Consider the following 27,384-nt stretch of genomic DNA (forward strand, 5'->3'; position numbering starts at 1 on the left):
TAAATATTAGTAATTATTCTCTTTTCTATCGGACCAATTAACCAATTATTAAAATAAATGCTGATCACTGACTTTGCAGAAGGGAACCACTGCTATCAAAGCTGAAGGAAAAAGTTTTTACATTCAATTAAAAGGAAAAAAACTATAATAAAAAAAGGGCTAGATGCTTAGCTTTTCAAATAAGATACTAAGTAGAAGTATTTATCCCTAGCAACTATAGTTAAAATATGACATATGAGATGGGAAATATGTTGGATGCAACCAAAGTGATATAAATAAATACACTCTCTCTATTAGGTTTATTGCCTATGTATATGTGCCTAATGAGTTGCGCAACAAATTGGATGTACTATGTTTAACGCGCATGTGTGTGTGTGTGTGTATATTTATTAATTTATTTTTATTCATATATGTGTGTGTGTGTGTGTGTGTCTATTGCTATATTAAACTAGGTACATATACACAAAAGAACACACCGTTCAAAAGACAACTGGTTTTAAATAACTGGGCAAACATATGTACAAAAATGATTCAGTCCTTGATTCATTTAAGTACAACATAGTAAGAATAAGGCATCATTTTAATGATTTATACAAAAGTAGTAGAGTTGTTGAGATCATCTCGGTTGAATCATCAAGGGAATCAGATTGTAGCATGCTAAACCTTTTCAAGTCAAGATAGAATTCTCATCTGCATCCATATAATCAAGACAATAGATTTGTTAGAGTTGGCTACATATGGCAAGCTTCAAAGAAGCTATCAGCTATTATCCATTTCAAACTTAAAAATTATTAGACTAGCTATTGTCCTAAATATTAAAGTTTTTGACAAATCCAAGTTTTTCCCATATTTTCTTTAAAGTAGTCCTACCAAAAATGTACCATATGATCTTAAAAATTACTTTTTATAGTAACTATTTACTGTAAAGAAATGTCAAACCATCCATAAGTTAGCCAAAAAGTTGTATGCAATGCTTTGATTTGTAACTACAACATAATGTATGGACCAAAGTCGAGCCATTCAAATATTGGGACAAATACTTCTCAGTTGGAGAAAGTTTTCTAAAGTCAAGTTAGGAGAGCTGATAGAGAGACTATGTCTAATAATAATAACTAAGGAAAGCCAAAGCAAAGTATTGTAAACAATGAGCTAAAACTGAAGTAGACCATATTTCAGTTATTAGAACCAAATCTGAGCGAACATACCACAAGTAGCAACCACATCTTAAGTCCAAGTGCCAAAAATTTAGCCATAATCCAACTACCTCCCATTTTTGGGTAGCTAAAGGGAAGTTAGTGTCCATCCATAAAAAGCGTGACTTCATGAGTAAATTGGTAGCCAAATAGTATCAAACATTATTGTAAAAGTTTCCTCGGAGCCAATGTTGATATGCAACAAACTAACACCCATCAAAATCTAGGTCGAGAAGAATCCTTGATACAAGAGTCAGAATCCGTAAAAAGCCAACAAAAGCCTATCTAATCTTACACTCAGTCAGATAGAGATATGACTACTGCACATAATTCAATAAATGCTAGTAACCAACTAAGAATATGAACCATGCTAATAGGTCTTAGCAATTCACACCAAGGCCAAGCACAACTCAAGACCAGTAGCATAGTAGGCATGGTGTAGGTTTCAAGCATATGTCCAAGCAATGTAGTCTGAAACAATCAAAGAGAGTAGCAAAATTATATTGGAGCAAAAAGTTTTTATAATTTTCTAGATAAAGCCTCCCCAATTATGGCAACCAATTGTTAGCAGGACAACCATCAATAGTAAGATGGCAACCAAAAGTAACGTAAAACTTGATTGTCCTAGTCAGACACTACCCAGAGAACAACATTCTTCCCCAGAACATTAGGCATGCAGTCATCCAAAATAATTGCCAAGTCGGATAAGCTTATTGAACATGATGTCACTAATCCAAAAAAAAAAAACAAACATTAACTTGTATATATGATCAGATTAAGATTAGAGTATAAATATCATAACCAACAACACAGGAAGCAATAGCCAAGCCAAGATCTATATCATTATATTAGAATAATACCCATCAGATGTAAGCCCCATAATTGGATCCCCATAATCCGAAACATTCCTCAAGTATCACCTCATTCCAATAGCACATTTAGACTAATGTATATCCATACTAGTCCTCAACCATTTAATTAGAGGTTTTCCAATGAACTGGTGGTTCAGCAAATAGCAAGGCTAAAAGACCAGTAGTCACCCCAATTGAACAAAATCAGATATAAGACAAATTGAACTTGTGTGTTTGTGATAGAGCCCTTTTCAGTTCAAGCCAGATATTCAATTGAAAAGAAGTAAACCTCTAGTCAAAGGTAATGAGCATGATTCCCCCCTTAATTCATTCCACCATTTACAAGAGTATCAAGAGCAAACATACATCAGATCAATCATGCTAACCGATTAAAGCAGCCAACCAATCATGAGCTAGTATACTTCCAAAAGCATCATAGGAGTATCAAGAGAAGTTATTCAACCAGATCAATCAAACTAGCCACTTAAAGTATCAACCCAATCATATATCCTGAGCCAAAAAAGATCCACAAGCACCATAAAAACTAAGTAGCACATCAATATAAATTGTTACTAAATTTCTAGATGACAACCTATAGGAATAGGTAACCGCCACACAATCAATGTTGAAAGTAGAGTGGTAAAGTTGAATGTCTCCGAATCATTCCATGAAATTACTCACTTTCTAATAAGAAGAGGAAAACGGTATAACCCTTCTATCACCCAAGTGTGGTAGATTGGTTATGCCATTTCCCTCTTGAATAACAGGTCTTGAGTTCAACTCTCCTCGTCGGATAGATCTTTAAGGTCTCTTGGGATAGTTCCCTACAACGTGAAAATTCTCTCCTTCTTCTTCTTCTTCTTGTTCTTCTTCTTCTTCTTCTTCTCTCTCTCTCTCTCTCTCTCTCTCTCTCTCTCTTTTTAAAGCAAGACAGAAAGCTTAAGTACCCAAAGTCTAAGTGAGGGGTTGAATTCAATGGCCAATAAAATAGGTGAAGCAAAAACCTTCCCCATAATTATCCAAGTCACAAGGAAAGTATATTGTCACATTTAATGGCCTAAAAACTTGTGTCTAGTGGAAATTAGCATGAACATAGTGGGCATTTCATTAGAATAGATTCCTAATGAGAATTACAAGAGTGCTTGCGTGGAGAGAGCAACAAAAAGCATAACACCTAGTTAGATAGCATGAACAATACTTTCAAAAGAGAGAGAAATTAAGCTATTGACAACAATTGAGGACCGGATCTGCATGGAGCCGGTCCCCCCTCCAAAAGGCTTTGTATTATGGTTTCTCCCATCAAGAGAGACATTGTACAATACAATTCTTTGTGTTCCTTCAAGACTAGCTAGTGCAATGAAGATGAAAGCTTCCTGCACTAAGCAAAACACTTATCAAACACAACTTTAATTCTCCCCGGTCTCAGACCCAAGACGTCTGACACCTTCGAAGATGGTGAGAGCTAGCAGGGTATGAGAGTAGATTGACAGGAAGAAGGAGAAGTCTTACGAGAAAGATGTACATCTCCTCACATGATCACTCATATTAGCATAGCTTAGCTTAGTAATTAGCAAGGTAGAGGAGATGAGCATGCATTGAAGCTTGGCTCTTGGTTGGATTTGCATCACAAAGCCAAGAGTTGTTGGTGTAGGCCTCCCTTCTCACAAGCTTGGAGTAGATGATAGCCTTCTGACTGAAGGGGATCGGAGAGCACCACAGACGGAGAGTGAGAGAGAGAAGGAGACACATGACACAATGATATGGGTGGGGAGATTCCATGAGTGAGCATCCCCCTATACACTTATGCTATGTATAAGGTATACAAGTCAGTGGGCGCCCAGACTCTGGGCGACCGGGCAAGGCACAGGCGCCTATACCCCAACAACCTCCTACTTAAAGGCGACTGTGCCTTTAAGCAAGAGAACCTAGTCTAAAGACTACAAAAGGCGAGAGAAAACTGCTCTCAATTGATGTCCATTGGCTGGCTGTGATCGTGTGCATCCGGCTGTCTTACTCTCGTGTAAGTCCGTACACCACCAGACGTACCGCACACGTACTGCAAGTATGTACGCAATACCTGTATATCTCCCTCGTGCCCTATGCCATCATCAGTCAAAAAACGACTGACAACCCCAACTGCAAATGCTCCAACTGTAGCTGCGATATCCGGTCTCAAGATCAGCATCTCATACATGAGACCACCGAATGCCGATGCAATGCTAGCAGGCCCTGCTAGCTCTACAGAGCATGCATCAACATATATATCCCTGGAAATAGGCATCTCGGATTGACAAGGCGTGTCAGCCACATGCATCTCTTGACTTCCCGCAAAAGACGCATCAACCTGTCGTGCAACCTCAGAGCAAACCAGCTGCTCTAGGTGTCTGCTGGAAGACATATCCTGCACAACTATACCCCCATGCTCACTGTCAAGCATAGAAAGGAATGACTGCATAATCGCTGACATCTCAGCCTCCTCTGCAATCATCCACTGCAAACATGACCACTCAATCTGATGTGACTCACTAGAGCTCTCATGCTCTAACTCCTTATGCATAGACTCTTGCACAACTTCCTCCTGTCGTGACTCACTAGAGCAAGACCGCTCTACCTGTCTATCCTACATAGAAGTATCTTGCACAATTGACTCTCTGCTTTGCTCAATCACTAGCAAAGCATGCATGTCCGACTCTGTCACCTCTCTGTGGGACTGCTCAACTCGTGCCCCAACTGTGTGCACAACGAGCTCACTACTCTACACTCCATGCAAAGCACCCTGCAACCCATGAGCAAAAGAGATTGTCCGGGTCTCTCGTTCTCTGCATGGCTGTAACAAGATTGAGACTCGACCATCTTGCACCATACTACGTGCAATGGGTACCATGTGCCAACTCTAGCACCTCTCGCAATCACCAACGAACCCAAATGCAATGCAAAAGATCGCTCAAGCAGCGATACCCGACATCCACTATCCCGTAACTGTCTGACTAAGATCAAATCCCGTCTCAGATCTGGCACATAACGCACATGACGCAGGGTAAATCTCATACCCCTGGGCAAGGACAAACATACGTCCCCTGCACCCTCAATGTCATACACAACACCATCAGCCATGTGCACACAACCAAGTCTCCCACTAGAAAACGTGCTAAACCACTCACGATGCGACGTGACATGGAAAGTAGCATTTGAATCTAGTAACCAATGTGAAGACAATGTGCAATCCGATATGCAATCCGTAGACATAAGATCGTCTGAAGACAAGCTAGATGTAAATGTGACATCGTCGTCACAAGCATACTCAATAACCACCGTACTGATCTCACTAGCATCTATCATGCCCAAATTTGCATCACGCATCTGTCGCCTCCGTTGTCTCAAACGCCTGAAACATCAACGCCTAATGTGCCCTCTATGTCCACAATGCCAACATGTCAAGTCTCTATGCCGTTGAGACTTGCATGTGGGACAAACATACGTCCCCTGCACCCTCAATGTCATACACAACACCATCAGCCATGTGCACACAACCAAGTCTCCCACTAGAAAACGTGCTAAACCAATCAAAGTAGCATCTGAATCTAGTAACCAATGTGAAGACAATGTGCAATCCGATATGCAATCCATAGACATAAGATCTTCTGAAGACAAGCTAGATGTAAATGTGACATTGTCATCACAAGCATACTCAGTAACCACCGTACTGATCTCACTAGCATCTGTCATGTCCAAATCTGCATCACGCATCTGTCGCCTCTGTTGTCTCAAACGCTTGAAACATCGACGCCTAATGTGCCCTCTATGTCCACAATGCCAACATGTCAAGTCTCTATGCCGTCGAGACTTGCGTGTGGGACCAATCTCTCCCATGGACATAGAAGTGGGACTAGCCTCCCCTGTAGACAAGGATGTCGCGTACATAGCATGTAAACTCTGCCATAAAGCAGATGCAAACGAATCGTAGACATGGCTAACTCATCAAGATCCTGCCAATCATCATCACGCATAGACTTGGGCTTCGCCGATAAACCACACAAGGATTTATCCTCCCCCAAATCCACCAATGCAACAAGCATATGCTCCTTCCAAGCAACAAGATCTGCACCATCAAACTGTGTCAAACCATAACGTTGGAAGTCAAATGAAAAATCGGCCATAATGCTCGCAAAAGAGCAACCAACAATGAGTAGAAAATGTCAACCAAATCAGCCCTAAACTGGCTCGAATCGCATCAACAAAATTCTGCAAATATGGCTCAAAACCTGATGCAAAATTGCACCAATAATCGTGCAAAACCTTGCACAAAATCACAAGTCAATATGACTCGAATCCGGCTACCTAGCTCGTAGCCACACAAGCATACATCACAATATTCACTCCTGTGAGTGTGCCAAGATAACTGTACGCCTGTCAAACCGTGACCTAATCACCAAGCCCACATTGTGCGGTATCGATGCATACACACGCACAAATCTCCCACCTGCAGAGAACACCGCACACAAATCAATGAGTGCAATCACAATTACAGCCTGGATTGCATCAACTTATGCGCATAAAACTCTTGGGAAAATTTCGCCAGAGTTTTGACGCACAATGGCTATCAACCCAAAATAACCATTGTCCTGCAAGCTCAATACAATGAGCAATCAATGCGCATCAAACTACACTCAACATACATGCATAAGCTCTACAAACCTGTGTCGAGCAAATAATCACAAAGAGTACCATAGATGACCATACATATCATCCACAACCAACCTCTGCACTTGCTCACAAGATCTACTGCTCACCACATAAGCATACATAGAGCATTACCCGCTCAAAGACCATGTATACAAGCCACAACACTGCAGAAGAACCACTCAACTGCAACTGGCAACACCTGTGGGAGTACTAGACTCAACCTGTACCTAGGAGTCAAACCCGATCTTGTAACACCTCATATGTGCCTGCTACCTACAATGTGCACGGGTAAGCTGTCTACAGCAAAGAAAACAACAGAGCCCAAAACTGTCCTGAAAAATAGTCTCTGTGTTTTTAATTTTAGACCCACCTGCACTCCGAATCAGAAAGCGATTTCTCCTACAAAGTCGTAGAGCTTGAAGCCGGCTCCGTTTTGAACCAAAAAGTTTTGAAATCGGAGCTTTGTAGCCCAAGTTATGAGCAAAACAGTAGACTGCTGTCAAACTGCCAAAAATTGAACGACTTTCTTATGTGCTTCTTTGAGCTCATAGAAAGGCTCAAACTCACTTCCCACCTTGATGCGTGAGCTGAATGCATCAATCTCACAATGCTTCCATGTCTATGGAAGCTCCAAGCTCCAATCTATCGTAGATGTAGCCGTTGCAGATCTTGCCGAGAAGAGGGAAAATGTTGTACATAGTGGGCTGATCTGTAGAGGAACTGTGGATTGATCTGTGAGCACTAGGAAGCTCCTGAGTGCTCTCCTGTAAGTCTCTATATGGTTTTCCACAAGCCTCCTCTATTTCTTTGCTCAGATCTGTGACCTCTCCGCCATAGCAGACGAGTTCATCGCGAAGCCGTCCATCTACTCTCTCACACTTGTCGCTCTAATACCAATTGAAGGGGATCGGAGAGCACCACAGACGGAGAGTGAGAGAGAGAAGGAGACACACGACACAATGATATGGGTGGGGAGACTCCATGAGTGAGCAGCCCCCTATACACTTATGCTATGTATAAGGTATACAAGTCAGTGGGCGCCTAGACTCTGGGCGACCGGACAAGGCACAAGCGCCTATACCCCAACACTGACATGTGTCCCCCTTTCCCCTTTTGTGAGAGCTTTAGGTAATTTAATAATTCAACTACACTCTCATTGGACCCCTTTGCCTCCAGGCCAATAGGAATCAGGCAAGCCATTGGGCTGCTGAATGCTCATTGGACCCCTTCGAGACTGTCCAATAGTCTTCTAGAGGGCTTAATTCTCATTGGTTCTTTTATTAAGTGTTTTTAAATTAATTGAACTAGATTTACTCTAGCCTAATTCTCATTGGTCCACCTCCAAGGCCATCCAATAGGAATTGGGTACACCTTGTGGGCATCTGGGCTAGGGAGCTGACATGTGTCCCTCATTCCCTTTGTGTAAAGGGAGCTTGTGTGTGTGTGTGTGTGAATTTCTCTCTCATCCCCTACAAGCAAGGATCGCCCCCTCCTAAGTAGGGATTTGTAAAGACTTTTTTAACACACACAAAGCATCCAATTCCCCCATGGTTGACCTTTGGACACAACCTTTGAATTTTGGAACCTTAGCATTTTGGAAGTCTTAATGGGCTGAACCTTAGGGTCTTTTTAGCCCATTGTTGCACATGGATCTTTTGCAGATGGCCTCCCATTTGGATCCCTATTTTTCCTCCTTTGGATCCCTATTGTGGCCGGTCTGCTAGCTTAACCAATATTCTAGCTTTTTCTCCCCTGGCACTTCCCCATATTAAATGATCAGCTTAACATGAGAAAATCATTTAGGAGAATTAGATATTGATTATTATGACATTACCTCTCTCTTGAAATCATAGTCGTCATCGACTATGGTGTAAAGAAGATAAAGCATATTCATGAGTCCTTTTCTTAGCAGGTAGAGGATCCCTATGTTACCCTACGACATCATTCCACAATGGATGACTAGTCCATTTGGTGCTTGAGAGCCTGAGGCTGCCGCAAGCATGTCTGCACATTAGTCCTATCAATCTTCCATAGTAGAGTGACAAGCTCTACTTGGTGTTTGGGAGACGTCGTCTCCGCAAACTTGATCTAAGCATGCATATTACTTCATTTTTGTGCACAATAAAGAAAAAAAGAGTCTTATAAGACAAAAACTTTGTTCATTTTTAATATTTTGTACATTTGCTTACTCTTGGGAAGCATTGTAAGCATGGACAAGGTTTAGGTTACCCTTTAATTGTATGCCTTGCATCCATCTAGCATCTTCAAAAGGATAATTCTTAAACTTAATAAGATATCGTCGGATAGTCTTGCCGCCTCTTAGTACCTTGTCTTCATGTCGGAGAATGGACTCGGGCTGCAGCACCTCTTCTTGGTCCTTGATCGCTGGTGGGTCTTCAATAGTTGGTTCTTGAGGTGGCTCTCCTTTGTAAGGCTTTAATAGGCTCACATGGAAAGCATTGTGTATGAGCCAATGATTGGGAAACTTGATTTGATAGGCCATCTCATTGATTGGCCTAAGAATATGGAAGGGACCATAGTACCTTTTTTCTAGTTTAGCATAGTACTTTTGGTGTCCCATAGGATTCTTTCCCGTCATGTGCCTTAATCGAGCCTTGGGAAATTTTAATAAGACCCAATCATTTTCTTTAAAGGCTTGGGCTCTTCTGTGCTTGTTAGCAGCAGCCTTTTTCCTTTGTTGTGAGATAGAGATAGCATCCTTAATCTTTTGAAAAGATTCTTGCAGGTCCCAGCTATACTCATCTGCAGCGAAGATCTTCCCATGTACCTTAAGTAGCAAGGGACTTTTTGATCTTCCCTCAATTACCTCGAAAGGTGCTTTTCCCGTGGAAGTATGTACAGTGTTATTGTAAGCATACTCCACTAAGGGTAAGTACTTCTCCCATTGGGATCTTTGATCTACTTCCGTTACATAGGTTTTTAGTAGATCGAGAATTGTTAGGTTAGCTATTTCACTTTGGCCATCCGTTTGTGGATGATAGGCCGAAGAGAAGTTTAGCCTTGTCCCTAAATTCTCAAAGAGACCCTTCCAAAAATTACTGGTCATTCTAGGATCTCTATCCGACACTATGGACATTGGCAAGCCATGGTACTTGAAAATTTGTGAAATGAAGAGGGTTGCCATTTGATGGGCTGTGATAGTCTTTTTGATATGTATAAAATGAGCTTGTTTACTGAACCTGTCTACTATCGTCCATATTCCCGTATTCCCATGGATAGACTTAGGCAATCCAAAGATAAAATCCATGGATATGCTCTCCCATGGTGAATTAGGGATTGGCAAGGGTTGAAGCAATCCAAATTGCTTCCCTCTATCAAATTTTGTCTTTTGGCATACCACACATTTAGAAACATACTCTTGTATGTTCACTTTCATGGTAGGCCAATAGAAATATGTTTCAATTCCCTTTAAGGTAGACTGAATCCCTCTATGCTCCGCATAAGGTGGAGCATGAGATTCATACATTACTTTCTCACGTAGTGAGTTAGTAACACATAGTCTATTTCCATAGAGAAGATAACCATCTTGTAAAGTAAATGGTTCTTCTTTCTTCCCTAATGCAAGAGCTAAAATCACATCTCTAAAATCGGGATCAATAGCATACTCATCTATCATTGAAGATAGATCATTGTGAGTTGCTATGGAAACCGCATTCACTCTCGGCCGTCTTGATAGTGCATCAGCTACTTGATTATGCTTGCCAGCAATGTGAGCAATATGAAAATGAAATTGCGAAAGGAAATTTTCCCACCTCATTTTTTTGTCGGAGAGCTTGGTCTGCGTCATGAAGTACTTAAGACTTTGGTGATCCGTTCGCAGAATGAAAGGATTCCCCAATAAATAGTGCTTTCATGATTCTAAGGCATGTAGAACTGCAAGGAGTTCCTTTTCATATATGCCTAGAGCTTGCTCAACAAGGTCGAGCCTTCGACTTTCATAGCCTATGGCGTGCCCTTCTTGGAGCAAAACAGCTCCAAGGCAATCACCACAAGCATCACATTGGACCTCAAATGGTTTTGAGAGATCTGGTAGTGTAAGCACAGGTTGAGAGATAAGCTTTTCTTTAAGCTTTTTGAAAGCATTGTTCTCCTTAGCAGACCATGTATACCTAACGCTTTTCTTTGTTAGGTCATGTAATGGTCCCGTCCAATTTGTGAGAACTTTTCTATGAAGCGTCTATAGTATGCACACATACCTATAAAGCTTCTTAGTTCATGAAGATTCTTTGGTTTAGGCCATCCTTTTATTACCTCTAACTTTGATGGATCCATTTGGATGCCATCTTGAGAGATAATGTGACCTAAATACTGAATCTCTTGCAAGAAAAATTCACTTTTCTTTCGATTAACATAAACTTTATTCTCTCTTAAAACTTGAAATATTACCTGGAGGTGTTGCTTGTGTTCGTCTAATGAATTAGAGTAGATGATAATATCATCAAAGAACACTCGAGTGAAGGTTCGATGAGGCTTGAACATTTCTCCATCAAGCGGTTGAATGTGGCTAGTGCATTGGTCAAGCCAAAAGGCATGACAATGTATTCGTAAAGACCAAATGTGGTGCGAAATGCGGTCTTTACAATGTCTTGATCAACTGTCCTTATTTGATGATAGCCACTTTTTAGGTCAATCCTACTGAAGTAGGTCGATCCTTGTAGCTTATCAAATAGGTCTTCTACCCGTGGAACGGGAAACCTATTCTTGATAGTGATCCTATTTAGTGCTCTATAGTCGACACACATACGATATGTGCCGTCTTTCTTTTGCACTAATAGCACAGGTGAGCAAAATGGAGATGAGCTAGGCCTAACCATGCCCTTCTCAACTAACTCATGCACTTGCCACATAATCTCCTCTTGTTGAGCTTGAGAAACTCTATAAGGAGGTTTGTTAGGCGGTGAACATCCTAGGAGAAGTTCAATTGCATGGTCATCATTACCTCCTTTAGTAGGTAGCTCACAAGGGATATCATCAATAAAAACATCTTGAAACCCCTTGAGAAAATTGGATGACTCTAATTCCTTTTGGTTGCTTTTATTTTCTTTTGCTAAAGCATTAGGTTAATTTTGAGAATCTTTAACAAAAATCATGTACACGGAAATAGAGCTCTTTATTGACTTGTTGAAAGCTGGTATATGTACAATGGGGATAGTGTTACCCATTTCCTTAGCATCTATATACATGTCTTTTACCCTGAACTTAAAGGAGATTCTCCTTTCAGGGAATTTCACATTGGCAGCCAGGCGATCAAACCATGGTGCCCCTAGGATTACATCCTCATGCTTGAGAGGAGAGATAAAGAATTCCTCTTTGTCCACATAGCTTTGGACATGAAGCCTCAATTTCCCGATTAAGGGAGTGACTGAAGCTTCTTGCCCCTTGAAAGCACTGTCTACGGGTAGGACATCTCCCATCTCGTAGGCTTGTATGCCTAGCTTGGTGGCCAACTCTATAGATATAAAATTGTGATTAGAACCAGGGTCAAAGAGAATAAAAGCATCATGTTCTCTTACCTTTCCCCAAGCATGGCATAGAGGAGATCCTTTGTGGTGATTTTGGTGAGTCTCCTCCTATTGGATTTCAACCAAGGTAGCCCTAGGAGGATCTTGGTGGTTCTTCTTTTGGGGACAAGCGCGATACGCATGACCTTGTTTGCCGCACTTGAAACACCGGTTATCCTTTTGATAACACTCAAGCTCTTCAGGAGAGAATTTTTTTTTACCTTTGTAAACTCCCTTCTCTTTAGATTTGTTGGAGTTGCCCTTAGGAGACTTTTGGACATTGTCCTTCCCCTTAGGCTCGTTGAAACCCTTGTTTTCCGTGGGCTTATTATTTCTTTTAGCCCCCCCTTGGAAATTGATTCGAGAGGCCACCATAGTATGGTGTATTACCGTCAATATGGTACGTGGCCTTTGGGAGTTGACATACTCCGCTATTTCTTCGGTTAAGCCCGCACAACATTGTTGCTTTTTCTCTCCAAAATCCAACTTTTTGAAGACAGTGGCTTTGAGTTGTAGGTCCCAAAACTTGTCTACATATTTGTGGATGGATTCATAGGGGAAGAGCTTTAAGCTTCGCCATTCGGTGAGTACTTTGTCTTTGGCATCGGTGGCCAAAAACTGCTTCATAATGGAAGCTCTTAAAGCTTTCCATGTTCGCGGAGCTTCACCGTTGGCTCGTAGGCTAGACCACCATTGCCTGGCGGACTTTTGAAAGTGCATAGCTACATGGCGTAGCTTAGAGGACTCCTTGAAGCCCTCATCTCCAAACACCGCATCAAATTGTTGGATAAAGGCCAAGACTTTGTCCGTAGCACCAAAGGTGCCATCATAGGTACGAAAAGAGATGCTCTTCCCTCCCTCTTTGAACTTCTTCAGCTTGGATGACCTCTTCCATGCGGCATAGGATTTCCTATGGCCTCTTCTTTTTGATGGTTCAAAGGTTGCACCATCACTTTCTTCAGAAGGTGAAGAATTTGAAGAAGGTGGAGAAGAGGGTGACCTCTTTCTCGCCTTTTTCTTGTCTTAATCTTCGTCGTCTTCACCATCACTTTCATAAGAGGAAGAGGATGAAGAAGATGGAGAAGAGGGTGTCCTCTTTCTCGCCTTTTTCTTCTCTTGCTTTTTATCATCCCTCTTTGAATTATGGTGTGGAGAAGGGTGCGATGGTCTTCGCCGCTTTGGTGGTGATGGAGAGCATTTAGCCCGCCGTCTTCATGGAGCCATCTCCACCGAGGTGGCGGGAGACTCACTTCTTTCTCGTTCCTTTGGTGGAGGCTCTTGAGTTCTCCTTTCGGAAGGAGATGCATCATCAAGAAGTAAATTCTTAAGCAAAGCGAACCCCGAACCCCCGACGGCCTCTAAAACACCGGGGACCGAATGGCGCGCCTCGAGCCTGTCATGGTAAAGCAAATAGGGGGCACCACCTAGCTTCAGCGGCTAGGACGCAAACAACACACCACCATAACAAAGTTTTCATCCAAGAGAGATGGATGCTTGGGAGTAATGATGAAGAGGAAGGGAAATGAGATTAAGTAAGAGAGAGAGAGAGAGAGAGAGAGAGTGAGTGAGGGAGGGGGTATAGCGGCTTAGTACTTAGGCACCACAGAAGGATGGCGAATCCACACACCCTTCACACATACACAAGCTCACTCCAAACACAAGACTAGGTGGCAATTCCGCACACCTCACATGGGCAAAACATTGCAGGAAAACATACTCACAAAAACTCAAGCTTTATTTAGAGAATAAGGCGATGAAATGGGGAGCATAGGGTAGGGGAATGAGAAGGGAGAGAGTGGTAGAGCACATGGCGGATAGGTGGGAGTTGATGGCGAAGACTCGCACGAGGGTTATGGCCATCATCCTTCATTTAGTTTCCCTTCATCTTCCATAGCCCAAGTGTGTAGAGGTCATGCTCAAGACGAGCATGGTGATTGCGATGATGGTGATGGTGATGGTGTGGGTGTGTGTGTGTGCACTAGGCACACACAGTGCATAGTGTACTCTTTGGTGATGTTGTGTGTGTTTAGTGTGATGGTGACCCCCCTTTATATAGGGGAGGAGGGGGGAGAAATTTTAGAATTTAGAAATGAAGAAATCATTATCTACATAGGCCATGTGACTATGGGCCCCACTTGTCTGGCTCTGTGTATATGTGCCAGAACAACAGTCTCATGAGAGAGAGAGACTAAGAGAGAGAGAGAGATGGGTTGATGAAAAAAGGTGAGAGGTGACATGGAGAATAAAGTAATTACAAGAGGGGAGAGAGGGGAGTGTGTTCAGAGGTGAATCTGTGTGCAAATGTGTGTGAACACAAGAAAAATCAGGTAACCACCGGGTGGGGATGGGTCTGTGGACACCTTTTTCAGTGAAACTGAGTGTGTGTGAGTGTGGGGAAGGTTATTTAGCTACAAGACACGAGATATGGAGCCCTTTAGAGAGAGAGGGGGGTATTTGGGTCATGGGATATGATAGGAGAGAGAAAGAGGGGGTGGGGTATACTATTTTGGAAGATAGGGTAAGTTGCATGTGAGTTAGGGTGCATTATTGGTGAGTTATAATGCATTATTGGTGAGAGGTAGGGTAGCTTGAGGGGAGAGAGAAAGGAGAAAGGACAAGGGGAAGAGAGAGGAGGTTGACCTTTTGAGTGGAGGAGAGGAAAAAGGACACACGGCGGGGCAACAGTGAAGAAAAAGGAGGCAAGGTGGGGATGGGCTACCCCGCAGGCATGAGGTGGCCTATTTTACCTTTCTTATATATTTACATAATCATACTTTATTTTTTTCTTAATTTTTTCCAATGCCTTTTTTCACTCCCTTCCTAAGAGGAGGTTTTCATGGGGTGGGGACGTGAGAAGAGGGGTATGGGAACTTGGCTTGTGAAAAGCCCCCATCACAATGAAGATGAAAGCTTCATGCACTAAGCAAAATGTAAAGAATGAGGATGCAAGAGAGCTACACAAGACAAGCACAAAGCACACAGAGATGGAAAGCTTCTTCTTCTTCTTCTTCACAGAAAAGAGAGTACAAAATGACTAAGTGCTAAAGCTGAAAAGTAGCACATATGTACATGCGGTCACTAAGTGTGAACTCGCTAGAAGCGTACTAGGCTGGCACTATTAGTGTAGTCCAGCTGTAGAATCACTGGCAGAGATCCTCCGTGTCGGTCACCTAACGCGCTAGTGAGTAAATGTCGTAAGCGGCCAAGACCCGTAGTGGATGCCAGCTCAAGGTGTAGAGCTCGACATCTCAACACTCCCCCTCGAGCTCTGCATGTCGCAGAGTCCAAGCATAGTCCGAAAACGTCGAAGCTTCTCAGCTCCGAGGGCCTTGGTAAAGATATCCGCTATCTGCTCCTCTGTGCTGACGTAGACCAAGTCGATGTCGCCCGCCAACACTCGCTCTCGAACGTAGTGGTAATGGACCTCTATGTGTTTGGTCCTGGCATGGAACACTGGGTTCCTAGCCAACTGCATGCTGCTGAGGTTGTCACAATGGATGAAAATCTGCTGGTCCACCTGCACTCCCAAGTCCTCAAGTAATGTGCGTAGCCAAGCTACCTCGTACGCCGCAACTGCTGCACCTCTGTACTCGGCCTCTGTGCTCGATAAAGCAACCGTAGGCTGCTTTTTGCTACTCCAAGTAACAGCAGCACTCCCAAAAGAGAACATGAAGCCACTCGTAGATCTCCTATCAACAATGCTACCTGCCCAATCTGCATCTGTATACCCATACAATGCTAATGGTGCATCTGCTGCATATAACAATGCGTAGTCAAGAGTACCTTGCACATACCTAAGTGTGCGTCGTACTCCATCCAAATGTGGCTTCCTCGGAAGTTGCATGAACTGACTCTCCAAGCCTACTGTGTAGCTCAAGTCTGGCCTCGTGATAGTCAAGTAGATTAGACTACCCACAATCTTCCTATACATGTTGACATCCTCAACAACATCACCCTTCTCTGCACTCAGCTTTGCATTCACATCCAAGGGAATAGAAATTGGCTTACAATCAGCCATACCATACTTTGACAACATGTCCAAAGCATACTGTCTCTGTGATAGCCATACACCCTCTGGAGTCCTGATCACCTCAATGCCAAGAAAGTAGCGCAACTCGCCTAAATCTTTCATTTCAAACTCCTGTTTGAGAAGACCCTTCACATGGTCAATCTCCATAGCATTGTCACCAACAATAATAAGGTCATCTACATATATGGTAATGACCACAATCCCCACATCACTCTCACGTGCATAGAGTGAATGATCAGCATGAGCTCTCCTAAAACCAATACTGACAAGATACTTGGCAATCCTGTCATACCATGCTCTAGAGCCCTGCTTCAAACCATACAAAGCTTTGAGAAGTCTGCATACATAATCTGGGTAACCTGGATCGACATAACCAAGTGGCTGATCCATATACACTTCCTCTTGCAACTCACCATTCAAGAAGGCATTCTTTACATCCATTTGATGCATAATCCATCCTCTAGATGCAGCCACTGCTATGACAGCTCTCACTGTCGTCATCTTTGCCACTGGAGCAAAGGACTCCTCATAGTCTATGCCATACGTCTGTGCATAACCCTTTGCGACCAGCCTTGCCTTGTGACGCTCAATGTTACCATCAGCCTTATGCTTGGTTTTATACACCCATTTACAGCCAATAGCTTTCTTGCCACTTGGCAATGGCACCAACTCCCATGTGTCATTTGCTTCCAATGCAGCCATCTCTTCATTCATTGCATCATCCCAATGCACATTTCCAACTGCATCCTCAAAACATGTGGGCTCCACATCCTGTATCACCTTAGCCATGTAGGCTTGGTGATGCGCTAGATACCCATCATAAGTCAATTTCTGAACTAGATTTCTGACTCTATTAGATCTGCGCGGTCCTGGGTCACTCCTTTGCCCTCTAGCATCTTCTTGTACTTTCCTTACACCAGGTGTCCTGACAGCCGGAATTCCAAATTCCTCATCAAGACTTTGTTCAGAACCATCTGAATCCATGTCTACATGTGAAAAACCTGATGATGCATCAACCATAAGGGGAGGTTCATCAACCTTTTCCTTTCCTTTTCGTGATACATTCCCTGTACATGTTGGTGGAGTAACCTGCGTACGTAGTCTACCATTCCATGGTTTCTCAACAGAGCCACGAGAAGAGGACTCTTGTGGTCCACTCAAAACCTGTGACTGTGGCCTCACATTTTGTACAACCACATCATCTTTTACATCAGCCCCAATAGTGCCATGCGCATTACTGTACCAGCTGCTCATCTCATCAAAGACTACATCTCTGCTCACTCGTAATTCTCGTGTAGTAGGATTGTAGCACCTGTACCCCTTTTGTTCAAGGGAATATCCCACAAGAATACATTTCTCTGCTTTAGGATCCAATTTCCTACGCAACTCATCTGGTACATGCACGTAAGCTATGCAGCCAAACACTTTCAAGTGTGCCAAATCAGGCTTTGTACCTGTAAACTTTTCCTCAGGTGTTACATCATGCAACGCAGCTGTAGGTGTCCTGTTCATAATGTACACAACTGTATTTACAGCTTCAGCCCAGAAATGATGAGGCATGTTCTTCTCATTCATCAATGCACGTGCAACCTCTGCAATGTGCCTGTTTTTCCTTTCTGCGACCCCATTCTGCTGTGGAGTATATCTGCATGTAAACTGCCTGTGTATACCATGCATTCGCAGAAAATCTGAAAAATCATTAGAGAAGTACTCTCCCCCTCCATCTGACCTCAATGTCTTGATTTGCATATCTGTCTCCTTCTCAATCATGACTTTGAAGTCTTGAAAGTGACCAAACACTTCACTTTTGTTACGCATGAAGTAGACCCATACTTTCCTTGTATGGTCATCAATGAAAGAGACATAATACCTGCAACCATGTATACTTGCAGTATCGGTTGGACCCCAAACATCTGTGTGCACCACCTCAAGTGGCCTTTTACATACATTGCGCTCATGTGAAAATGAGCCCTTTGACTGTTTTCCAAACTGGCATGCTGCACACACTTTATGCATACCATCCACCTTGAATTTGGGCAAACCTTTTACAATCTGTTTTGATTGCATGCTGCGCAGTCTCTGCTCATTGACATGACCAATGCATTTGTGCCAAATTTCAACATCAGCCACAACACCTGTGCCCTGTGCAAATAATGCAGCTTTTACCTCAGGCATGTCTACATTCAGCGTAAACATTCTGCCCACACATTTGCCCTCTGTGATCAGCTTACAGCCATTCTGGAAATCTTCTACATAACAGCCATTTGGATTGAAGCGAACCTGCAAACCCTGCTCAACCATTTGTCCAACAGAAACAAGATTCTTTGTAATGTTTGGGACATGAAGTACATCTGCTAAGTACTTTGATTTCCCATTCTTCGTATTTAGAGGTATGTCCCCTACATGAGCAATGGGGTGAGCTGTGTCATCTCCTGTCTGCACATAGCCTGACACATCTGGTTTGCGCATATCTCTAAACCACTCTCCACGAGATGTCATGTGATTAGAGGCACCTGAATCCACATACCAAACATCATCTTGGGTGGAATTCTCTGCAGTCATTGTATTCATTACATGTTGCATAACAAACATGCGCTCGTTTTTGCTGTCATCTGCATCTCTGCTAGTAGATGCATAGTTGCCCTGTTCTCTCTTTCTACTTGCTTTTCCCTTTGGACAGTCACGTGACATGTGACCTCTTTCACCACAAGTCCAACATTCTCTACTATCTGGAGTATGTTGCTGCCTGCTTGATCCTGCACCACGACCTCTTTGACTCCCCCTGCCTTGAGACTGGTTTCCCCTGCCACCTGTATTGTTTTGATTTGATTGACCTTCCAGAAATTGGCCCCTGCAACCCCTTGGGCCTCGACCACGACCTCTACCTCTACCTCTGTTGGAGTTAGAATAGAAGGCCTGTTCAAAATTATTTCTGCCATGAGAAGAAGATGTGTCAAGGTTCTTCTCCTCAAGAATAAGCATAGAAATCAAATCTTGGAACACGGGGATGTCGTCTCTTGTATTCATGGAAGACCTAAAATGTACATACTCATCTCCTAGACCATCCAAGCATGCACGGACAATGTCATCGTCTTCCACTGAGACTTTAATAGATACAAGAGCCTCAATGATACTCTTGATCTTCAAGGCATAATCATTGATTGAGAGGTTGTTCCTCTTAACCTGATTTAGCTCCGACTTTAGTTGAAGCTTCCTGGCCTTGGTGTTCACCTCGAACACTCTGCCTAAGTTTCTCCATGCAATGGCGGGGGTTTCAGCATCCTGTAGATAGCCCATCATGCCATCTGTGATGCTCATAGACAGCCAATACATCACTTTGCTCTGGCCTTGTTGCCAGTCCCTCAAAGCTTTCCTTTGTTCTGCTGTAGCATTTGCCTCGGGAATCTCTGGTTCCTTTTCATTGTCTCCTTCTACATAGTCCCAATAACCTTTTCCTTTTAGGAAATTTGTTATTCTGAACTTCCATGCAGGGTAGTTATTTTTCTCAAGCTTCTCAGTAACAATCTGACTGAAACCGCCAGACATCTTGAAGCACTAAGACAAAATAGCTGCAATCTGTAAAAACTTGCAAATCTGCTGAACCTGCTATCGTGGTTCCTGTAACGCTTTCTACACTCAACGAGTGTCCACAATCAAGCGTTTCACAACCACTGTACTTGTACAGTAAATCTCTGTATACTGCACTTTGGAGACCTGTTCAGAAACTTGTGCGAAAAACCCCTAAAAAAAATTTCGCTGCGCGAGGCGCCTTCGGCATCTGGTCGTGGATTGCGAACGAAGGGATTGTGATGCTCTTGCTCTCTTAGCCTCTCTTGCCTGCACCAGGCTCTGATACCATGTAAAGAATGAGGATGCAAGAGAGCTACACAAGACAAGCACAAAGCACACAGAGATGGAAAGCTTCTTCTTCTTCTTCTTCACAGAAAAGAGAGTACAAAATGACTAAGTGCTAAAGCTGAAAAGTAGCACATATGTACATGCGGTCACTAAGTGTGAACTCGCTAGAAGCGTACTAGGCTGGCACTATAAGTGTAGTCCAGCTGTAGAATCACTGGCAGAGATCCTCCGTGTCGGTCACCTAACGCGCTAGTGAGTAAATGCCGTAAGCGGCCAAGACCCGTAGTGGATGCCAGCTCAAGGTGTAGAGCTCGACATCTCAACACAAAACACTTATCAAACACAACTTTAATCCTCCCTGGTCTCATACCCAAGAACTCACACACCTTCGAAGATGGTGACAGGGTATGAGAGTAGATTGACAGGAAGAAGGAGTAGTCTTACGAGAAAGATGTACATCTCCTCACATAATCACTCATATTAGCATAGCTTAGCTTAGTAATTAGCAAGGTAGAGGAGATGAGCATGCATTGAAGCTTGGCTCTTGGTTGGATTTGCATCACAAAGCCAAGAGTTGTTGGTGTAGGCCTCCCTTCTCACAAGATTGGAGTAGATGATAAGCTTTCCATTAAAGCTTGAGAAGGAGAGAGAATCTTCTTTACTTCACACATGAGATTGTGTGAGTGTGTGTGTGATAATTCCTTGCAAAAATCAGGCCCCTCTCTCTCTTGGTCGACCCCTCTTGCTATTTGCTCATGCTCTACTCTCATTGGACCTCCCCAGGCCTAGCCAATGGTAATTAAGCAGTATAAGTGATAGCCTTCTGACATGTGTTCCCCTTTCCCCTTTTGTGAGAGCTTTAGGTAATTTAATAATTCAACTAATCTCTCATTGGACCCCTTTGCCTCCAGGCCAATAGGAATCAGGCAAGCCATTGGGTTGCTGAATGCTGATTGGACCCCTTGGGAGACTGTCCAATAGTCTTCTAGAGGGCTTAATTCTCATTGATTCTTTTATTAAGTGTTTTTAAATTAATTAAACTAGATTTACTCTAGCCTAATTCTCATTGGTCCACCTCCAAGGCCATCCAATAGGAATTGGGTACACCTTGTGGGCATCTGGGCTAGGGAGCTGACATGTGTCCCTCATTCCCTTTGTGTAAACGGAGCTTGTGTGTGTGTGTGTGTGTGTGTGTGTGTGTGTGACTTTCTCTCTCATCCCCTACAAGCAAGGCTCGTCCCCTCCTAAGTAGGGATTTGTAAAGACTTTTTTAACACACACAAAGCATCCAATTCCCCCATGGTTGACCTTTGGACACAACCTTTGAATTTTGGAACCTTAGCATTTTGGAAGTCTTAATGGGTTGAACCTTAGGGTCTTTTTAGCCCATTGTTGCACATGGCTCTTTTGCAGATGGCCCCCCCTTTGGATCCCTATTTTTCCTCCTTTGGATCCCTACTGTGGCCAGTCTGCTAGCTTAACCAATATTCTAGCTTTTTCTCCCCTGGCACTTCCCCATATTAAATGATCAGTTTAACATGACAAAATCATCTAGGAGAATTAGATATTGATTATTAGGACAATATTAATGCGGTGCCAAGCCACTTTCAACCTCTCTCTCTCTCTCTCTCTCTCTCTCTCTCTCTCTCTCTCTCTCTCTCTCTCTCTCTCTCTCTCTCTCTCTCTCTCTCTCTCTCTCAATTAAACAAACCCAAGTCTAAGTGAGGGAGCACAGATCCCTCACCTGCATATGTAGCCCAATATCTTACCATCTTTTAATGTGTGCGTGCCATTGAAGGGGCGTTGATGCCACAAGCACCCGACGAGGCAAGTCTAACAATCTACAAAGGGAAGCCCATTGAAGGGGCATTGAAGCCATGTACCTGACAAGGCAAAAGACCTTGCGTAGTACACCCGACAAATGGGGGAAGCAAAGAGATGTGAGCGTTGTGCAAAAGAAAGAGGATGTATATCATCGCGATGATGGCAAGGTACAATAGCGAGAGGAGGCTGCCAAGAAAGGGTCCCAATTGGGAGCCTCCCAATAGTTTAGAGATAGTACTATAAAGGGGACATTAGGCAAGGAAACCCAGGATAAATTCTAATGCTTTTAAGTCAAGTATATTATTGGTCCTAGAAGATCATTCCAATCAGAGGTAGGAATTTCAAGGTAAAAATTCATGGTAATCCCTCACCAGACAATTTAACCATCAGCTTCAATAGGCATAGCATGATGCAGATACGCCCATGAAGGCTTGTAAAATATTAAAATTAATGGCAATCATTCGCTGTTATATCCATTGAAGAAAATACAACATAAAAACTCATGGTAAACATCCATAAGACACTATAATTATCAACTACTTTATGCATAGTAAAAGTCAGAAACTCCCATTAAGGGAGGTGCACGGTAAAGACTCAAGGTAATCACCCACTAGGTAAAATAACCATCAATTAAATCAGCAGATCAAGTGGGAATGAGTGTGTGTAGCTAGATGAAGCCATCACAGCCAGATAAAGTGATCTAGAACACAATCAAAAACACCCTAGAAGGTAATTGCAATGTATAAACTCAAGGTGTACACCCACAAGTCAAAATAAATCACAGGATTTAGTCTAAGCATAAAGGCTTATGATACTCACCAACCATTTACATCGAGAGCGGAGTATATAAGGTATAAGGTTTATGGTGAACACCACACGACATGATCTTCAATAGCTCCAATATGCATATCGCGAGCCAAAATCCTCTATTGAGGAGAAGTATTTATCCCAAGTATTCACCCATGAGACAATGAAGCCATCAACTTCATCAATAGTGCAAGTAGCAATCCAAACAAATCAATTATAAGTGTGAGTGTAGCTAGATGTAGCACTCATAGTCAGGTGAAGTGAACAATAAATTCAACAGCTCCATTATGCATAGCTAAAGCCAGAATTATTCATTGATAGAAGTGCAAGGTATATACTGCAAGGCACTTACCCATAGGACAAGATACCTACTTGCTACATCAAAAACTCAAGTGTATGTTGTGTAGTTGGATGAAGTTGTCATAGTCAGATGAAGTCACCAAGTGTAAGTGTGTGTGTGTGTGTGTGTGTGTGTGTGTGTGTGTGTGTGTGTGTGTGTGTGTGTTTGTTTTAATTTAGATACATATACACCAAAGAACATGACATTCAAAAAATGAATGGCTTTAGATGACTAGGCAAAGATTTTTACAGAAACAACTCAGTCTTTGATTCATAATTGTACAATATTATAAGAATGAGGTATCATTCCAAATGTTTTTATACAAAGGTATCAGAACTATCCCAGTTGAATCCTCAAGTGTTTTCAAAGTCAGACTGCAACATGCTAAACCTTTTTAAGTCAAGATAGAATTCTCCCATGCATCCATATAGACAAGACAACACATATGTTAAACTTGGATACGTATGGCAATCTTCAAAGAACCTATGAGTTGTTATCCATAAGTATTCCTTCCAGAATTGTTTCATATGTAAAACTTCTTTTTTATAATAACCATTTACTGGGAATAAAAGTGTCCACTTATCCATAAGTTAGAAAATTCTATGCACTTCTTTGTTTTGTAGCTACAAAAAATGTATGGACCAAAAGTTGTATGCAATGATTTGTTTTGTAACTACATCCAAATATATGCACCAAAGTCAAGCCATTTAAATAGAACAAACCAACTACCCATAGTAGAACACAATGGCCAAAAATCTCAGATTACCCAAATCATTCATCATAACAACGGTTAGTATTGAAGCTTTTAGAGCAAGCTCACAAACAACATTACTACGAGTGTGTTAGCCCTATATAGGTTTATCAAAAAAATCCATTTTTTCACCATAAGTTAGAAAGTTGTAGTAGCAAAATCCAAACTTTCAATCATTTAAGTTGAAGATTTATTCGGCTTAGCAATCAGAAAGGAGACTAAGAATTTCTAAGAAGATTTATTGGATCAAAGTCAGAAAATCAAAATATAGCAGTAAGAACCAGGGTTTAACTCAAATCCAAGAATATGTATGTTTGTATAAGGTTACGAATCAAAGCTAGATCTCCAACCATACAAAGCAAAGTAATCTAGTGCTATACAGGTTCTCATATCTCCTAGGACCAAGATCAAGCACTATTACATAGTAGATCTTGCCAAAAACTATTTACTAAAAATACCCAATAATACCGGCGAATACAGGTTTTAGGTGGAGTTTTTTCTTCTTCTTTTTTTTTTAAAAATTAACTTCCTCACGAACAGACAATGACTAAACAGAGCCAGGTCATTAGGTAGAATTTAGTCCCAGCAAAAAATACCATACTAGCAAACGCTAGGGACCATGATCAAAGGTCCAACCAAGGATTGTTACTGGTGAAAACCCAAGTTCAACTCAGAACTATCCCAGTAATCACAGCCATATAGTAGATCATGCCAATATATACACTCAATAATTACGAGTCAAAAACTATCTCAAGAGTCAATCCTATTTTGTGCCCAAGTAATCCATCAATAGAGATATCAAAGTTTAGATTAGTAGACTCTCAAGCTCAGTGAGCAAGCCAGCAGTCCAGCTATCCAAACATTTGTTACATTAGCCAGAGGACCAATAATAGTAAAAGAGAAAAAAATCCATCATGTTTTGTGCCCAAGCCATATGAATTATAGTTAATCAATATTTTATTCTGCTAGACAACAGAGACCAGGTGAGCAGAGCTCTTATTTTTTTGTAGATCATAAAAGAAATAATTTCAAAAAAAATCAATAAAACCACAACCTCTAAGTGTTTAGAGAATTTGTAAAAAGAGTTTAAGAGCCATATAATTGCCAAGTGTATCATCCAACAACCAGTCAACCAGTAACCAATCAGCCTACTTGAATATGTATGCATGTAAACGGATACCCCCATCTCATGGCAGTATCATACTTAAGAGCTTGAAAAGGTAATATAGTATGGTTTATCTAAGAAATTAATTTAAGCCAGAACTATTCCAAATCATCAACTGGCTGAAGGTCAGTCTTTTTTGCAAGTATATGCAAACGGGTTTCCCCATTCCACAACACCATAAAACTAGATGAGTAACCATAAGCCAACCAAAATCTCTGTTTATGCTAAATTTTAGGTAGTAAAGCAACAAGACTAGATCAATAACCATATGTTGGTCAGAAGCTAGTGCTCGAATCTCCATATTTTATTTTATACATCACAAGCACAAGGTCTTGCCAAGCTTAGATTTAGTATATCAACTTTCCTCAAAAATGTCTCCAACACAGAACAAGGCTAGTGTGAAGTTATTATATACAAAAGACCAGTATTAGGAACCATTCTCACCATTTTTTATGCCCAAGTTTTCCCATTATAGGCATATAACAAATTAGTAAGAGCAAGGAATGTAGGATTTTAAGTTTCAAAATATCATTGCAGCACCGGATTATAACAAGTATTTCATCAATTTACATTAGTAAAAGACTAGTTTAGAATAGAAGCCAATTAGGTATGTGGTAGAATGCACAGCACACACTATTGATGGTGAATAAATAAAACCTTTGAAGTGGAAGCAATCCTAATAATCATCAAAGTAACAGCAGATGTAGACTATTGCAAAGCCAAGTAACATTCCAACCTCACTCACGCATTCTTTCCTATACCAAGTCTAAGTGAGGGAGGAGAAAAAATCCCTCACCTTATATAGTGGAAGAGGAAGAGGCAGGGGAAAACACCAAAAGTCCTCAATTATGGAGGTGCCGCAACCGCCTAGCATTGAACCTTCTCAATATGAGGGTAGGAGGTTTTACTGCTTAGAATCGTACCAAGAAAAGATGGCCAAAAATCCGTGCCAAGCCACCAACCATCAAGCTAGGTTATCAGAACGAGATCTGTTCATCGTGACACACCATGAGTGGAAGAGACCCGTCGCGACAAAGTGCTAAATCTTAGGTATCCCAAACATATCAAAAGCCCTAACTCTCGCCCAGGCATGAGGCAAAAAATGGGGTTTAAACAAACCTATTAAGAGTTATATTAAGGGGTTCAGCCCATAAGGTAACCAAATGGGTACAGGGTTTACTAGATAATTTTTTTATGGTGGACATCTCTACTTATGCACTGTATTCTGCATAGCAAAAGTTAGGAGTTATCATTAAGGGAGGTGTATAGTAAAGCACAAGTTAATCTCCCACAAGGCATCTGTTAACTCAACAACTCAAGTTTAAATCGAGTGCATATAGTTGGATGTAACTATTCGTAGCCAGATAAAGTGATTCAGAGCACAATCAAAACCCCTCTAGATGAGGTGCTAGAGCAACTATAGCCCGATGAAGTGCCAAACCAAGAGTTATTTAGGGAAACCAAAGTAAAAATGCATTGCCAGAAGGTATGTGTGTGTGTGTGTAGTTGGATGCAACCATTAATGTTCAATGAAGTGACCGTGTGTGTGTGTGTGTGTGTGTGTGTGTGTGTGTGTGTTTTTGTGTGTGTGAGAGAGTGATTTCACCAAAAATAAAGCTATGATTAATTCTGAAAGTTAACTACCTACATTACTAGAAGATTTAATACATTTGAGCGATGCGTGAGGTATGGGGGGTTTAGGGTTTTGACAGACTTAGCTATGTGTGGCGCTCATGGGTGGATGCCCCTTAGGAGGCTGTTGCAGGGTAGTTTGGAGTTGTTGTAGTCCGTGTCTTTGACGGTGCCAACAGGTGCTGTGTGGCAAGGCCCTGACATCAGGGATCTACTCCGAGGCGCTGGTGACACCCTTGCCGGCTCCCGTCCTCGCTTGCTCCTCTTCATTTTTGGACACTCGGGCCTGGCGACGGCCTACGAAAATGGTGGCTGCCTGTGGCAGAGGTCAGCAGCCTTTGTGTGTTGGGCTTGTGAATCTCGTTCTCGGGTTTGGTTCGAGTAAATCTGTTTGCTTGTCTTGGTGCTGTTAGTTCTATGTGAAGGTTTCCTGTTCAGCTATGTGCATTAGGCATGGCCGATTCGGTGGGAGTGGGTCGGCAGCTAGTGCACATAGCTCAACCCTATTTGTACCTGGGTTTGCAGCTTTCCTGTAAAAAGCCGGGTTATGGACTGTGTATTAGAAGGAGGTGTTTGGTTGGTATGATCCAGAGGTGCCCTACCTCGAGCTGAGCAGGGTTATGATTTGTACTTCTTGGTTTTCCTTGAATATAAAACACACACTCCGTTAGTTAGGCCAAAAAATAAATAAAATGTAATACATTTTCTGGCCTTTGAATCATAGGAAA

At 42.1% G+C, this 27,384-nt stretch overlaps 1 long non-coding RNA gene across 1 annotated transcript; it reads right to left on the reverse strand.

Moving 5' to 3' along the window:
- Positions 1-482: 482 nt before the first annotated feature.
- On the reverse strand, positions 483-27,252 carry LOC147439907 (uncharacterized). The gene is made up of 2 exons (XR_015184666.1): positions 26,739-27,252; positions 483-690 (listed from the first exon to the last, which is right to left on the reverse strand). It is a non-coding gene; the product is annotated as an uncharacterized LOC147439907 (long non-coding RNA).
- Positions 27,253-27,384: the final 132 nt, after the last annotated feature.

The sequence above is a fragment of the Adiantum capillus-veneris genome, chromosome 16 (genome assembly GCF_014529385.1).
Source record: "Adiantum capillus-veneris isolate H3 chromosome 16, ASM1452938v2, whole genome shotgun sequence".
NCBI lineage: Eukaryota > Viridiplantae > Streptophyta > Polypodiopsida > Polypodiales > Pteridaceae > Adiantum > Adiantum capillus-veneris.